This window comes from Abrus precatorius, unplaced genomic scaffold (genome assembly GCF_003935025.1).
Source record: "Abrus precatorius isolate BTA unplaced genomic scaffold, Abrus_2018 Scaffold9, whole genome shotgun sequence".
In the NCBI taxonomy this organism is placed as follows: domain Eukaryota; kingdom Viridiplantae; phylum Streptophyta; class Magnoliopsida; order Fabales; family Fabaceae; genus Abrus; species Abrus precatorius.
This window is the reverse complement of record NW_020874439.1, coordinates 8,345,096-8,361,043: the sequence shown is the minus strand read 5'-3', so window position 1 is coordinate 8,361,043 and position 15,948 is coordinate 8,345,096.

Genomic DNA, 15,948 nt, shown 5'->3' with positions numbered 1-15,948 from the left:
AAAGAAAAGTTTTGTTCTAAAGTTTATATGCTCTACTTGTATATTATTCAATGAGATTGATATAATTCAATAATCATTTAGAGAGTCAATGGCTTAAGACAACTTTCGCACGCGTTCCTTAGCCGTTAAACAAAAAGGGACAAAAAAAAACCAAAATCATAACTTGTGTGCAAAGGCGCCAATATGTGGCAGGAGGGGAGAGAATGATGGGGAATCCTTCTTTTGAGAGCTAGGAATCATTTCCAAGAATTTTCAGTGGGTCAAGACAAGTTTTGCACACTTTCCTTAGCCACAAAGCAAAAGGGACCAAAATCATAACTTGTGTGCAAAGGCGCCAATATGTTCCAGGAGGGGAGAGAACAGTGGAGAACCCTTCTTTTGAGTGCTAGGAATCATTTCCAAGGAGTTTCAGTGGATCGAGACAAGTTTTGTACGCTTTCCTTAGACGCAAAGCAAAAGGGGACCAAAAGAGACCAAAATCATAACTTGTGTGCAAAGGCACCAATATGTGTCAGAAGGTGAGAGAACGGTGAGGAACCCTTCTTTTGAGTCCTAGGAGTGACATTCAAGGAGTTTCAACGACCTGACATGACTTTCACACGCGTTCTTTAGCCGCTAAACAAAAAGGGACCAAAAGAGACCAAAATCATAGCTTGTGTCCAAAGGCGCCAATATTTGCCAGGAGAGGAAGAGAGCGATGGGGAATCCCTCCTTTGAGTGCTAGGAATCATTTCCAAGGAATTTCAATGGCCTAAGACAACATTCGCACACGTTCCTTGGCCGTTAAACAAAAGGGGACCAAAAGAGACCAAAATCATAACTTGTTTCCAACGGCACCAATATGTGCCAGGAGGGGGAGAGAACGGTGGGGAACCCTTCTTTTGAGTGCTAGGAATCATTTCCAAGGAGTTTCAGTGGGTCGAGACATGTTTTGGACGCTTTCCTTAGCCGCAAAGCAAAAAGGGACCAAAAGAGACCAAAATCGAAACTTGGGTCCAAAGGCGCCAGTAAGTGCCAAGAGGGAAAAAAGTGGTGGGAAACCCTTCTTTTGAGTCCTAGGAGTGACATTCAAGGAGTTTCAACGACCTGACACAACTTTCGCACGCGTTCTTTAGCCGCTAAATAAAAGGAGACCAAAATCATAGCTTGTGTCCAAAGGCGCCAATATTTTCCAAGAGGGGAAGAGAGCGATTAGGAATCCTTCCTTTGAGTGCTAGGAATCATTTCCAAGGAGTTTTAACGGCCTGAGACAACTTTCGCACGCGTTCCTTAGCCGTTAAACAAAAGGGAACCAAAAGAGACCAAAATTATAACTTGTTTCCAAAGGCGCCAATATGTGCCAGGAAGGGGAGAGAGCGGTGGGGAATCCTTCCCTTGAGTGCCAGGAATCATTTCCAAGGAGTTTCACCAAGCAAAAGGGGACCAAAAGAGACCAAAATCGGAACTTGTGTCCAAAGGTGCCAGTAAGTGCCAGGAAGGGAGAAAGTGGTGGGGAACCCTTCTTTTGAGTGCTAGGAGTGGCATTCGAGGAGTTCAACGTCCTGAGATGACTTTTGCATGCATTCCTTAGCCGTTAACCAAAAGGGGACCAAAAGAGGCCGAAATCGGAACTTGGGTCCAAAGGCACTATGAAAGTTCTTCATCATCAAACTTTGTTTAGATCTTCATTATAAGATAAGGAAAGTTCTATTCTATCATTGTATGATGTGAATTATATGTTGAGTTCGGGAGAGTATGTTTATGTATTAATTTTGATGATGGATGCATACGTAATAAGTAATAATGAAGAAAGATTGCTAATCTGTATATGTTTGATCATTTAGTTGATTGATTTTAATGTGTAAATATGAAATACATGATGAAAGAGCATGATATTATGGTTAAACTAGTTTTGATGATATTTGATGGAGATACAAAATGTAGTATGACTTTATTGTTGAGAAATTGTGAATATGATGAACATGTCATCGATGATTTATTGAATAATGTGATCATTGAGACTATGAGTTAGCAATATGAGATTGATTAGGAAGTGCTATTAAACACGATCTTTGGTGAAATTGTGAAATCATTGAAAAAGCTGAATGGTTGGTGTAAATAGTTACTGAGATACACTGAGAGTATAGAGTCCGGAGACAATAAGAAAATCTCGAGAAAATGTAGAGTGGTGAGCGACATTCACAATTGTGCAATGATATTGTTGAGTACGAATGCGCCACATAGCCTCACTCTCGTTTCCCAACTAGACTCCTGACTATGTCTTTGCTAAAGGGCTCATGATTGCATATGTTGCATCCGTATCACATAAGCTAACCGGCAACTATTTACATGATTGAGTAAGACCTCGAGAACTACTGGAGGTATCGGATGACAGTGATCATAGTGTACTTAAAAGTGAAAATTTGGAATGGAAATGTTAATGAAGTTGTATGAATATGTATAATGAATGAGATATACACAACATGTGGTAATGAGATATAATTTATTATCTAATTAAATGATTATGATTGTTGTTATGAAAATGTGATGGTATCTTTGCATTGTATTATAAATGGGATAGATGCTCACACACCATCCTGCCAGGGGCGGCCTAAGGTCCAGGTAGGTAAGGCAAGGGCTTTAGGCCTCTCAAGTTTTTTTTTTTTTTTTAGTTTTAATATATATTTAAAAATTAAAAAATTAAATTTAAAAATAGTTTTTAATTTAAATATTTAATTTAATTATTAAATTTTTATTAGTATTACAAATAATATTTAATGAGCTATAATTTTCAAATAATAATAATAAATATTTTATTAATAAAAAAAAGTCTCACTTTTAAATTTTCTTTAGGCCCTAACAACTCTTGAGCCGCCACTGATCCTACGATAGTAAAGATAACAACTCATCCATGCAGATTGATATAGTGGATGCTTATGCCAGTAGTAATTATGTATTTAGGGAATATAGATGCATTGTACATTTATATTTTAGAGTATATTTTGGAAATGATGAGGATTACACATTAGAAGTAATCTATAATTATGCAGTACCTTTCGATTTTCTATCTAGTGGTTGAATTCATCAGTCTCTTAGTTTTTATCTATACTGGGAAATAGAAAGGCCTTTTCGGATCATGATTTGTTAGGAAGACCTCATAGCTACACTTTTGAAAGATTTCCTAGTATAGAAATGGTGGCAGATTCTGGTGACGCCTATCTCAAAAAGGATGATGAATTAACCGCTGAGGGCTTAGAGGAAATTGAGAGATGGTATGATATAGATAATTAGTTTCAGTTTTTCAATATGTGGGAAGGAGTACGAACTGCTGTAAACTTTGATCTATTTTGAATCATGATATGTAAATATTAATTTATAATATATTTCATGAAATAAATTTCTTTAAGTTATTTTATATATGAGTTTACTGTTATGAAAGATCTTATTTTGTAAATTTGAATGATAGCTAAATAGAAAGGTTGGTTACTCTTCTAAAATTTTATGAAAATAAATATATTTAAAATGGAGAAACGTAGGGTGTTATAAATTCTATAAGAAATTAACAAATTAAATTTTCTATTTCATTGTTTATTTAATATTATTTATTTTTAAATTTTATTTACTAACAAATATAATATTTATGTTATACTTCATAATTTACATTATTTAAAATAGTTATACAAATTTTTTTTTTTGTTAATTAATAAAATCACACCAATTTTATTTCTTTTTCTTAAAGAGTCTTAATTTTTTTATTTTATTTTATCAAAACATCAATCTTAATTTATAATAAAAAATTTTAATCTGTGAATTATTTCACTTAATAAAAATTCATATACTAACTTTTTTATTGATACAAAAAATGTTAAAAAAATTAAAATAAAAAAATTCTTTAGAAAACTCATATTATTTTTATAAAAATATTAATTTATTTATTATTGTGTTGAATAAATTATTATAATAAAATGAATAATTTAATATATGTAATTTTAACTAAAAGTAAGACAACTAATTCAACAAGAATAATCAAATAAATATGTAATTAATATAGTACAATGTATCAATCAAATATTTTAATAAAATTAATCAATAAAATATTGAAGTAATTTTTTACTTTTTAAATTTGATAAATGAGTTTTCTATTATTATTTTAATTTTATTTTTACAATTGTATTATTCAAATATCCAATATAATAGAAAAAAATTATAATTAAAATTAAATAAGTAATACTTTTCTATAAAATGAAATCAAAATAAATAAATTCCAATATTTAATTTTTTATTAAAAATTAATATTAAATTAAATAATGATGATTTTTATTTTATATTTTTAGTATTTATATTTTTTGAATGTTTTTCAATTTCATTTCTCTCTAAATATTTATTTAATAAGATTAGATAATCAGTCTGTTTAGTAAACTTGCTTTTATATATATATATATATATATATATATATATATATATATATATATATAATAACAATTAAATTTAACTAAAATAAAATTTAAATTATAAATATTGTAAAAAATCGATACAGGTGGTCGCTGTTAAGAAAACGGTGCTCCAATCCCAGGAGCCCCAAGCTTGGTACAGTGACATTTGAGGTGCAATTGTTTCTACAGGTCTTGTTAGTGAAAATTGTTCCTGTACGGAAACAAGTAAATAATATGCCAATCAAACAAATTTCTTTCAATAATCTTCTAAGCCAAATAGCATGACAAGTGCAAGAGGTTGCAGCAACATACTCAGCCTCACAAGTAGAAATTGTGACAATAGATTATTTTTTAGAATTCCAAGAAAAAAAAATCACCCATGAACAACACAGATCTAGTAGTACTCTTTCTATCATTAACATCACTCACAAAATCACTATCACAGAATCCCACAAGCTTGAAGTCATTACAAAGAGAATAAAATAACCCAAAATCAATTGTACATTTCAAATAGCGAAGAATTTGTTGGCGTGAATTGTCAAATTAGTAGTAAATATAGAATTCCTTCTATCAAAGGATTTTTTTCCGTGAGTCTAGCCTTAATATATGTATAGCCAAAAATAGTTTACCTTGTATTATTTATTTGTCTAACAATGTACAGAATGAAGCAAGAAAGAAATATATTACAAAAAGTATTTTTGACATGGTATCACGAGCAGGTTCCGATCCTCCCATATTCCAAAGACCTTCTAGTCTTCTCTAATTGTTCTTTTCTTTTCTTTTCCCCCACTTAAATTGACAGGCAACAACCTCGATGAGTTTTTCCCCCTCTAAATACGACAAATACCAACCCCGATGAGACCCAACCTGCTGACCCTACTGCATCCCCAATTGGTATCAAGTTGGATGGCTCTAACTACACTCTCTGGTCCCAACCTTTCGAAAATGACGTAATGTCAATGCCATTATCAAAGGGTGGTTGATTAATTCCATGCAACCCGATCTTATTGGAAATTTCATCCGCTTTTCTACTGCAAAATCGGTTTGGGATGCTGTGTTACTACATATTTTGATGGTACACTTCTCAAGTCTATGAACTTCGACAACGTGTTAGTCGTGTGCGCCAAGTTGGTGGATCTCTTGAAAGGTATTACACTGAATTACAGGGTCTTTGGTGTAAAATTGACTTCCGCAAACCCAACCCAATGAAGTGCCCCACTAATATCTAACAATACAATCAATTGATTCAAGAGGATTACGTGTATGCCTTTTTGGATGGACTTGACGATCGCCTTGACAATATCCGCAATGATGTGCTTCAAATGCAGCCCTTTCCTTCCATTGAACAAGCATATGCCCATGTTCGTCGCAAAGCACTTCGACAGGCAGTCATGACCACAAGCGAGCCAGTCAATGTTTCCGGGGCTGTCTTGGCCAGCAGAGGTCTTACACTTCGTCCCAGTCTCTCACCCTCTTCTGGGTTAAAAAAATCTCATGTGATTAATATTGGGATGAAATGCTCCCATTGCATGTCTACAAAGCATACACGAGACAATTGCTTCAAATTGAACGGGTGCCCTGATTGGTGGCATGAGCTTCAAGCTCGGAAAAAATGAGAAGTTGTTGGCGCTGACAGCAACATCAGTCAAGCTGCGTTGATGGTTACTAAACCTCATCTCTCCTTGATACCACAAAATCCATCCCCCAAAGATTCCAGTTCTGATTTAGGTAACTTTGGTTCTTCCTTTGTCACCTCTTCTATGGACAGTGATCGTGGCACCTCGCTACTTAACTCCGGGGCCATTGATCACATGACATTTGATGCTAAGGATTTTACCCTGCAATCTACTCCACGGAGGATGAATGTTGCAAATGCTAATGGTGTCTTTTTGCCGATCACAGGAGCCGACTCTATTCGTATCTCCTTTTCCATCACTTCATCTAATACACTACTTGTGCCTTCACTTTCGCATAAATTACTTTCTGTTAGCCAAATCACTGAGGAATTAAATTGTGTTGTTCTTATTTATCCCTCTTTTTGTCTTCTTCAGGATATTCTCACCAAGGAGATAATTGGACGTGGTACTAAGAGGGGGGCTATACTACATGGACGATTTCAATATGGGTCCTGCTCATCATATACAAGGAAATGGCAGAGAACACCAAATTTGGCTTTGGCATCGACGTTTGGGGCATCCTTCCTTTACTTATATGAGACACTTATTTCCTTACTTGTTTTCACATGTATTGCCTTCTGATTTTCAATGTCATACATATATCTTGGCTAAGTGCCACCGTGCCTCCTATCGATTAATTATTAATAAAAGTACTATTCCATTTGCTTTAATTCACACTGATGTTTGGGGTCCTTCCCCTATTACTACATCCTCTGGTGTTCGTTGGTTTGTAATCTTTGTTGATGACTGTACACGCATGACCTGGCTGTACCATCTAAAGAGTAAAGATAAAGTCTTTGTGGTGTTTCACTCATTCCATACTATGCTACAGACTTAATTTTCAGCCAAATTACAGGTTCTTCGTTCAGATAATGGTGGAGAATATGTTAATCACAACTTTTGTGCATATTGTGAGCAATATAGACTCATTCATCAGACCACCTGCCCCCAGACACCACACCAAAATAGGGTAGCTGAGCGAAAGAATCGTCACATTCTTGAAACGGCACGTGCTTTACTTCATAGGGCCAATGTACCTACCCAATATTGGTCTGACGCAGTGGCTACAACTATACATCTACTTAATTGAATGCCTACCAAAATCTTGAATTTTAAGACCCCACTACAAGCTTTAGCATCACATGTTGCCTTACCAACGATCCTTATGCTTCCTCCATGAGTATTCGGTTGAGTAGCTTATGTGCATCTTCATAGGAATCAATGCACAAAACTTGATCCATGTATTTTCAAATGCCTCTTCTTGGGATATGGTACAAATCAAAAAGGCTACCGATGTTATGATACCTTCACTAAACGTACTTATGTGAAAATGGATGTCACTTTCATGGAGTTTGACCCCTATTTTCCCACGACCACTAATTCTTCTCTTCCGGGGGAGATCCTAGATGAAGAGAACAATTAGTTACAGCTCAATGAGCCAAATATTGAAATATCGGCCGGTGATGAGTCACGCATAGGGCTGGATGAGTCCCCTGAGATTGATATTCCTTCAAGCTCAAATGGGTCTCTTAAGAATGATACTCCTCCTGAGATTGATACACCTCCAGAAGGTGAAGCAAGTCATGGGTCTCTTGAGAATGATACTCCCCTTGAGATTGATACACCTCCAGAAGGTGAGGCAAGCCCCCCTCCTCCGTTAGTATCTACCGACCCTTTTCCTGAGAATATCCTTGAGGTAAGTAGTCCTGACATATCTTCAAATTTGAATAGTATAAATATTCTTATTAGGTATACCTTACCTTTCAGGCACAATAGTGGCAAGCCACCAAATAGGTATTCACCAGATATTGAGGAGCAAAGGTCAAAATATCCAATAACCAACTATGTGTCCACTGAAAGGCTATCTGAACCTTTGAAAGCTTTTGTGGATGTAGTTTCCTCAAGTCATGTTCCAACTAGTGTTCAAGAAGCTCTATCTGATCCAAGATGGATGCAGGCAATGAAGGAAGAAATGGAGGCATTATTAAAGAATAACACGTGGAGTCTTTTTACATTGCCTAAAGGAAAGAAGCCGGTAAGATGCAAATGGATGTTCTTCATCAAACATAAAGCAGATGGGTCAATTGAGCTATACAAAGCGAGATTGGTAGCAAAAAGCTACACACAAACATATGGGGTGGACTATCAAGAAACTTTTTCTCAAGTTGCTAAGCTAAATACTATGAGAATACTGTTGTCTCTTATAGCTAACCTTGATTGGCCATTATATTAGTTTGACGTAAAGAATGCCTTCCTCCATGGCAAGCTTGAAGAGGAAGTTTACATGGACATTCCTCCAAGTTACACAACATCCTCAAACGAGACTGAGATTGTATGCAAGTTACAGCGAGCATTATATGGACTGAAACAATCACCCTGAGCAAGGGTTGGGCAATTTAGCTTGGCAATGAAAAGTATGGCTTTCAATAAAGTAATTCATATCATACCTTGTTCTTAAAGCACAAAATGGGCAAGGTAACGACTTTAATAGTTTACGTAGATGACATGATTATCACAGGGGATGATAAAGAAAAAATATCTAGACTTCAAAAACAGCTAAGATTTGATTTTAAGATGAAGAATTTAGGAGGACTCAAATATTTTTTAGGGATTGAGGTTGTTAGATCAAGACAAGGAATTTTTCTCACTCAAAGGAAATATGTGTTGGACTTATTGGCTGAAGCGGGAATGCTGGAGTGCAAGCTAGCAGACACACCAATCATTCAAAACCATAAGCTTAGGGAATATCTTGACCAAGTGCCAACCGATAAGGGAAGGTACCAAAGGTTAATTGGAAAACTTATTTCTCTCTCTCATACTCGTCCTGATATTGCATACGCTGTAAGCGTTGTTAGTCAATTTATGCACAATCCTAGTAAGGACCATATGAACTCAGTGACAAGAATACTTCGATATTTGAAGTCCTCCCCTGGAAAAGGACTTATGTTCTCCAAAAATAACCACTTAAAAGTATATGGTTATACAGACGCAGATTGGGCAGGAAGTGTCTCAGATAGAAAATCTACTTCAGGCTACTTCATGTTTGTTGGAGGAAACCTTGTCACATGGAGAAGCAAGAAACAAAAGTAGTGGCACTATCAAGTGCAAAAGCTGAATTTTGGGGAATGGCTAAGGGACTTTGTGAACTTCTTTGGATTAAAAATCTACTCACTGAAATTGGCTTTACCCCTACCTCTGAAATTGATCTCTTTTGTGACAACAAGGTTGCAATTGTCATCTCTCACAATCCAGTCCAGCATGATCATACCAAACATGTAGAAGTAGATAGACATTTCATCAAAGAGAATTTGGAAGAAAAAATAATTTAGCTACCATTTGTGAAGTCTGAAGACCAACTAGCAGACATACTTACAAAAACTGTATCTAGCAACGATTTTCACAACTCACTTGACAAGTTGAACATGAGAGATCTATATGTATCAACTTGAGGGGGAGTGTTGGCGTGAGCTGTCAAATTAGTAGTAAATATAGAATTCCTTCTATCAAAGGAGTTTTTCTGTGATCTTTGCCTTAATATATGTATAGCAAAAAATAGTTTACTTTGTATTATTTATTTGTCTGAGAATGTACAGAATGAAGCAAGAAAGAAATATATTACAAAAAGTATTTTTGACAGAATTCTCTTTGCAGCTTTTAAGTGAGTAGAGGTGGGAGCTTCCATGACACGACTCACAACTACAACTGCATACAAAATATCAGGCCTTGTACTTGTTAAGTACCTCAAGCTTTCCACTAGGGTCTTGAAGATCATAGGGTCTATCTTTTCTCCATCATTAAACTTTGACAATTTTAATCTACCTTCCATGGGTGTGCTCACAAGATTGCAATCAAACATCTTAAACTTTTCCAAAATTTCCTTTGCATACCTCTCTTGTGAGACAAAAATACCATTCTCCATTTGCTTTACCTCTAATCCCAAGTAATAGGAATAAGCCCTATATCTGTCATCTCAAATTCATAAGACATAACTTTCTTGAACTCTTCAAATAAAAATGGATTATTACCAGTAAAGATAAGATCATCTACATAAAAAACAAACAAAACATTACCATTATCAAAAGTTTTAACATAAAAGGCATACTCATGTTGACAACGAAAAAATTCCATTATCTTGAAAGTATTTATCAATGCGACTGTTCCATGCCCTCGATGCTTATTTTAATTCATATAACGCCTTCCTCAGCTTCAAGACCTTTTCTTCTTGTCCCTTGATTATAAAGCCGATTGGTTATTCAATATAAACATTTTCTTCAAGATAACCATTCAAAAAGGCTGGTTTGACATCAAGTTAAAAAAATTTCCATTTCATTTAAGCTGCCAAGGAAATAAGAAGACGAATTGTCTCCATGCGAGCAACTAGTGCAAACACTTCATTATAATCAACTCCATGTTATTGCCTATAGCCTTTAGCAATGAGCCTTGCTTTGTATCTTTCTACCTCTCCATTGACATTCCTTTTAATCTTGAACACCCATTTTACTCCAATTGCTTTATGACTCTTGGGAAGATTTGATAGTTCCCAAACGTCATTTTTTTCAATGGCTTTGATTTCTTCCTCTATGGCTTTTCTCCACCTTTGGTTCTTCATAGCTTCATCAAAATTCATAGGTTCACTCTAAACAAATAAACAAAACAAATCATTTATCATTTCAGTTTCATCATATATTTCTTAGAGACTTCTCATTTTTCTTGGCCTTTCACTTGAACTTTTTTCAAAAGATGATGAGATTTCATGAGTTGGTGAAAGAGGTGGAGTAGAAAAATCATTCGGTGGTTGACCTCCTTCTTGATCTCCTTCTTCAAAGTATGGAAAAAAAATCATAAGTGTTGCCTTCTTCCTTCTCCCAGTTCCAAGCTTCTTCTTCATCAAATTCAACGTCTCAACTCACTATTATTTTGCCAGTGCTTGGGTTGTACAACTTGTAGCCTTTTGAGTTTGCATTATAGCCAATGAACACATACTTCATACTACAATTATCAAGCTTCGATCTTCCTTGGTCTGGTACATGAGCATATGCAATGCTCCCAAAGACTCTAAGACGGTCAAGTTTTTCCTTCACTCCACTCCATGCTTCTTGCAGTGTTTGATCTTTGACATTTCTTGTAGGAGAGCGATTAGACAAATAAACTGCATAAGTAACAGCTTCAGCCCAAAATTCCTTGGGTATGTTTTCAGCTTTTAACATAGATCTTGTCATATTCAAAATAGTTCTATTTTTTCTCTCTGCTACCCCATTTTGTTGGGGAGTTCTAGGAACCGTTAGAATTTGACGAATCCCATATTTTTCACAAAATTCATTAAATTCCTTTGATGTGAATTCGCTACCTCTATCAGATCATAGAGCTTTAATTACATAACCACTCTCTTTTTCTACAAGTGCTTTAAAATTTTTAAAAGCTACAAATGCCTCAGATTTTTTCTGTAAAAAATAAACCCAAGTCTTCCTACTAAAATCATCAATAAAGAGCAAAAAATATATATTTTTACCAAACGAGGCAGGATCAATTAGGCCACATACATCGGTGTGAACAAGTTGGAAAGGCTCGGCTTCTTTAGGAAAACGCCTCCTTGCATGCTTGCCAGTGAGACATGCTTCACACAATTGATTAGGATGGTTGATGAAAGGCATCCCTCTCACCATCTTCTCATCTCCTAAAGCCTTGAGTGCACCAAAGTTTAAGTGCCTAAATCTCTTATGCCAACACCATGATTCATTTTTCATGCTAGCTTTCAAACATTTAGCTTCAATGGTCTTAATGTTTAAAATAAACATTCTGTTTCTTGACATAAACACCTTGGCAATCAAGTTAGAATTTTGATCTCTAAGCCACAACAACAATTTTTCATAAGGATTTCATATCCCCTCTCAACAAGTTGTCCCAAACTTAAAATATTACTTTTTAGTCTAGGAACATAATAAACATCCATAATCAGTCTATGAGTACCATCTTTTAAAGATATTAAAATGGTACCTTTTTCTTGGATTTGCACCTTAGAAGAATCTCCAAAGGAAACATTCCCTTTCACTTCTCATCAAGCTCCACAAACTTTTCCCTATAACCACACATGTGATTACTTGCTCCATTGTCAAGATACCATAAACATTTGTCACCTTTCTCTTCATTGTTAAGTGCTAGCAACAATGTTGGCTCTTCATCTTCTTCTTTCTCTCCAACAAGGTTGGCCTTCTCTTCAACATTTGTTCTACACTCCCAAGAGTAATGACCATATTTGTGGCAATTGAAACATTCAACATTAGATTTATCATACCTCCTTTCATATGTCCTACCAAAATTGCCTCTGCCTCTTCCTCTTCCTTTGCCACGACCTCTAGTGGGTTGATAATCATCTCTATTGTGAAAATTATCATGATCTCCTTTTTCTTGGCCACGACCACATCCTCTTCCACATCCTCACTGATTTTTTCCTCCTCCACTTTCTTTCAAAGAGACTTTGGTTTTAAGGACTTGTTCCAAAGGCTCTTCTTATCTTAGATTAAATCTCTCTTCATAGGCTTGAAGCAAACCCATCAACTGGTCAATAGACATTAAGTCTAAATCTTTTGACTCTTCAATAGCACAAACCACATGATCAAACTTTGTGGTTAAGGAGCAAAGTATTTTTCTTTATATTGCTTCATTTGGTTTACAACAACCATTACTCTATTACCAAAATCCAAAATAGGTTCAACTTCCTTCATATGCAAGGATTCAAACTATCCTCATAGAGTTTGTGAACGCACCTTTTTTACCTTGTCAACCCCTTTAAGGTTCGTTTTTAGAATCCCCCAAGCTTCTTTGGAGGTGGTTGCATTAGACACTACCTCAAACATGGCTTCATCTAATCCCTGATGAATAAATGCACGTGCTTGTTGATCTTTCTTCTTTCGCTTTGTCAAAGCATCTTTCTCATTTTGTGACAAAATAGCCTCATCTTGAGGCTTATCATAACCTTTCTCTACAATCTCCCATGCATCTTAGACCCTAGTAAGGCTTTCATGCGTCGACACCAATTATCATAATTTCCTCTGGTGAGACGTCGAAATTGAAACATATTTAGGCCATTGTTCGTCATCTCTCCACTTTCAAAGTGTTTCACTCAACTCTTAAGATCGAACTGAGTTGTTAATACCATTTTGTTGGAGGTAAAAAGAGAAGAATTATAATAATAGGAGAATTTTATTATTTTGTCACACCAAATACATGAGTATTATTAATTCACTATTTATAATAGTGATATTACAACCTTTAAGTTACATTGAAGAATAATTGCTCCGTAAATATCAGGTGGTTACAAACAAAGAATTATTACTCTTAACCAAGGAATTATGGTCTTTACATCACACTAACACACATTTACTCATAACTTTTCAATTTGTAACTCATGTAAAACTTTATTATTAATTATTATTTCTAACACTCTCTTCTCTTGCTTTCGCCGAAACTGACCCACATAGAGCTATTTACCATTGATTATCGCACTTTTTAACTTTAGACTGACCAGAAGGATCCACTGTGACCTTGCCAGAAAGAATATTTCCAAAAGCCACAAAGGTTTCATGCAAAGCCTTGTTATCTATTTCCTTATCCAAATTCTGCACCATCAAGAAACTGTAAGACTCAATAACTAATTAAAAAAAAATGCAGAGAGAAAGCTTAAAAATAAGGGAGAGGCACCTTGACAAAAAGTTTAGCAGTATTACTCTTCTGAGCGCTAGGGTCCTGATTAGAAAACATACCCTAATGGGTTTGTTATTCAAACAAATGAAATTCAGCACTTCAATTGCTTTCTTGGCTGCATGATAGTTATCAAGATTAATAAGATACCAATAGTTTTGTAAGATTCAAGAAGCAATAACAGAAGCTACTAATCCTATTATATCAAATATCAAATCATTTCAATTTCAACAATCAATAAAGAGAGAAAGGAAAGAAGAAACAAATTGTCCTTATGAATCATCTCAAAACTTAACACACAGCTCAAGATATCACCAAAATAGTTAACGTTATCTAAAAACCCTCAAATTGTCATATGTTTGAGGTTTGGCATTTGTTTTTAGCATAACCTGACTCCAGATTGAAGCCCCAAAGGGGAGATTCAAAATGAATCAAGAGCCGCCTCGAAACTTGGTCTGCAGCTTACGATATCATCGAAACAATAAAATGGAGCTGAAGGTGTAACCATGTGGAACAAGTTACAAAGGTCATACCTTTCATCTATGGGCTCTAATTTCTGTAAAACCAGACTTCTGATTGAAACCCTATAAAAGAGCTTGGCAACAAAAATAGAATCCTTTCAAAATTTGACTCAAAGCTCGAGAAATTGCTGAAACAGTGAATGTTGCTATAAATACTTAGAATCTGGAGGGGTATAGCCGCTTCGAACAAGTATGAGATCTGTTTTCTATAAAACTGAACTCCAGACTGAAGTCCCATAAGAGAGTTTTGACATGAATCAAGAACTGCCTCAAAACACGGCCCGTAACTCGGGATATTGCCGAAATAGTAAAGCAAAGCGAAACAAGCTACTGTGTGGACTAAGTTTCGAAGGCTATATCTTTCGCTTGCAGGCTCCATTTTTCACAAAACAAGGCTCCAAACTGAAGCCCTGGAAATAGTTTTGCAACAAAAAGAGAATCATCTCGAAACTCAACCCGCAGCTCGCAATATCACCAAAATAATGAACATTGCCCATAAATTCTAAGAATCTGAAAGGGTGCAGCCACTCAAGAAAAACTACGAAGGTCATATCTTCTAGATCTAATATTTGTTTTCAGCAAAATTGAACTCCAGATTGAAGCTCCAGAAGACAGCTTCAAAATGAATCAAGAACCGCCTCGTAACTCAGCCCGCAGCTAAATATATAGCCAAAACAATAAATGGGACTGAAGGTGCAACTATGTAGAACAAGTTGCAGAGGCCATATCTTTTGCCTACAGGCTCCATTTTTCGTAAAACTAGACTCCAGACTGAAGCCCTGGAAAAGAGCTTGGCAACATAAATAGAATCATCTCGAAATTTTACCCGCAGCTCGAGATATCAATGAAACAATGAAAGTTGCCACAAACGCTCAAAATCTGGAGGGGCAAAGCCACTCAAAACAAGCTGCAAAGGCCATATCTTACAGGTCTGAGATCAGTTTTCTACAAAATTGAACTCTAGACTAAAGTCCCATAAGATAATTTTGAATTGAATCAAGAGCCGCCTGGAAACTCGACTCTCAACTCGGATATCGCCAAAATAGTAAAACAGAGATGAATGTGCAGTTGTGTGGAACAAGTTTTGGATGTCATATCTTCTAAGTATGAGACTTGTTTTCAACAAAACCAGACTCCAGTTTAAAATCCTAAAAGAGAGCTTCGAAATGAATCAAGAATCACCTCGAAACTTCGCCAATAGCTCAGGATATTGTCAAAACAATAAAATAGGACTGAAGGTGCAAATATGTGAAACAAGTTACAAAGGATCATATCCTTCACCTCTAGGCTTCTTTTTTTGCCAAATCAAACTCCCAACTAAGGCCCCTAGAAAAGAGCTTTGCATAAAAAAAAAATGGTCTCAAAACTCGGCTCACAACTTAATATATCGTCGAAACAGTGAACATTAGAAATTAAGCAATTTACATGGGCTCCAACCCTTTTCCCTAACATTACGCAACCTTAGAAATTAACTTAGGATTAAGCAAACCAAGTTAAGAATTTCATTAAAATGAATTAGGGTTAATTAAGCAATGTCCCCCTCATTTAACATTAATTCAATTCAAAGAGTTAGGAAATATAAATTCATAAAGGAAAGGAAATTATATTGACATTCATACTCAGGAATTCAAAAATCTATGA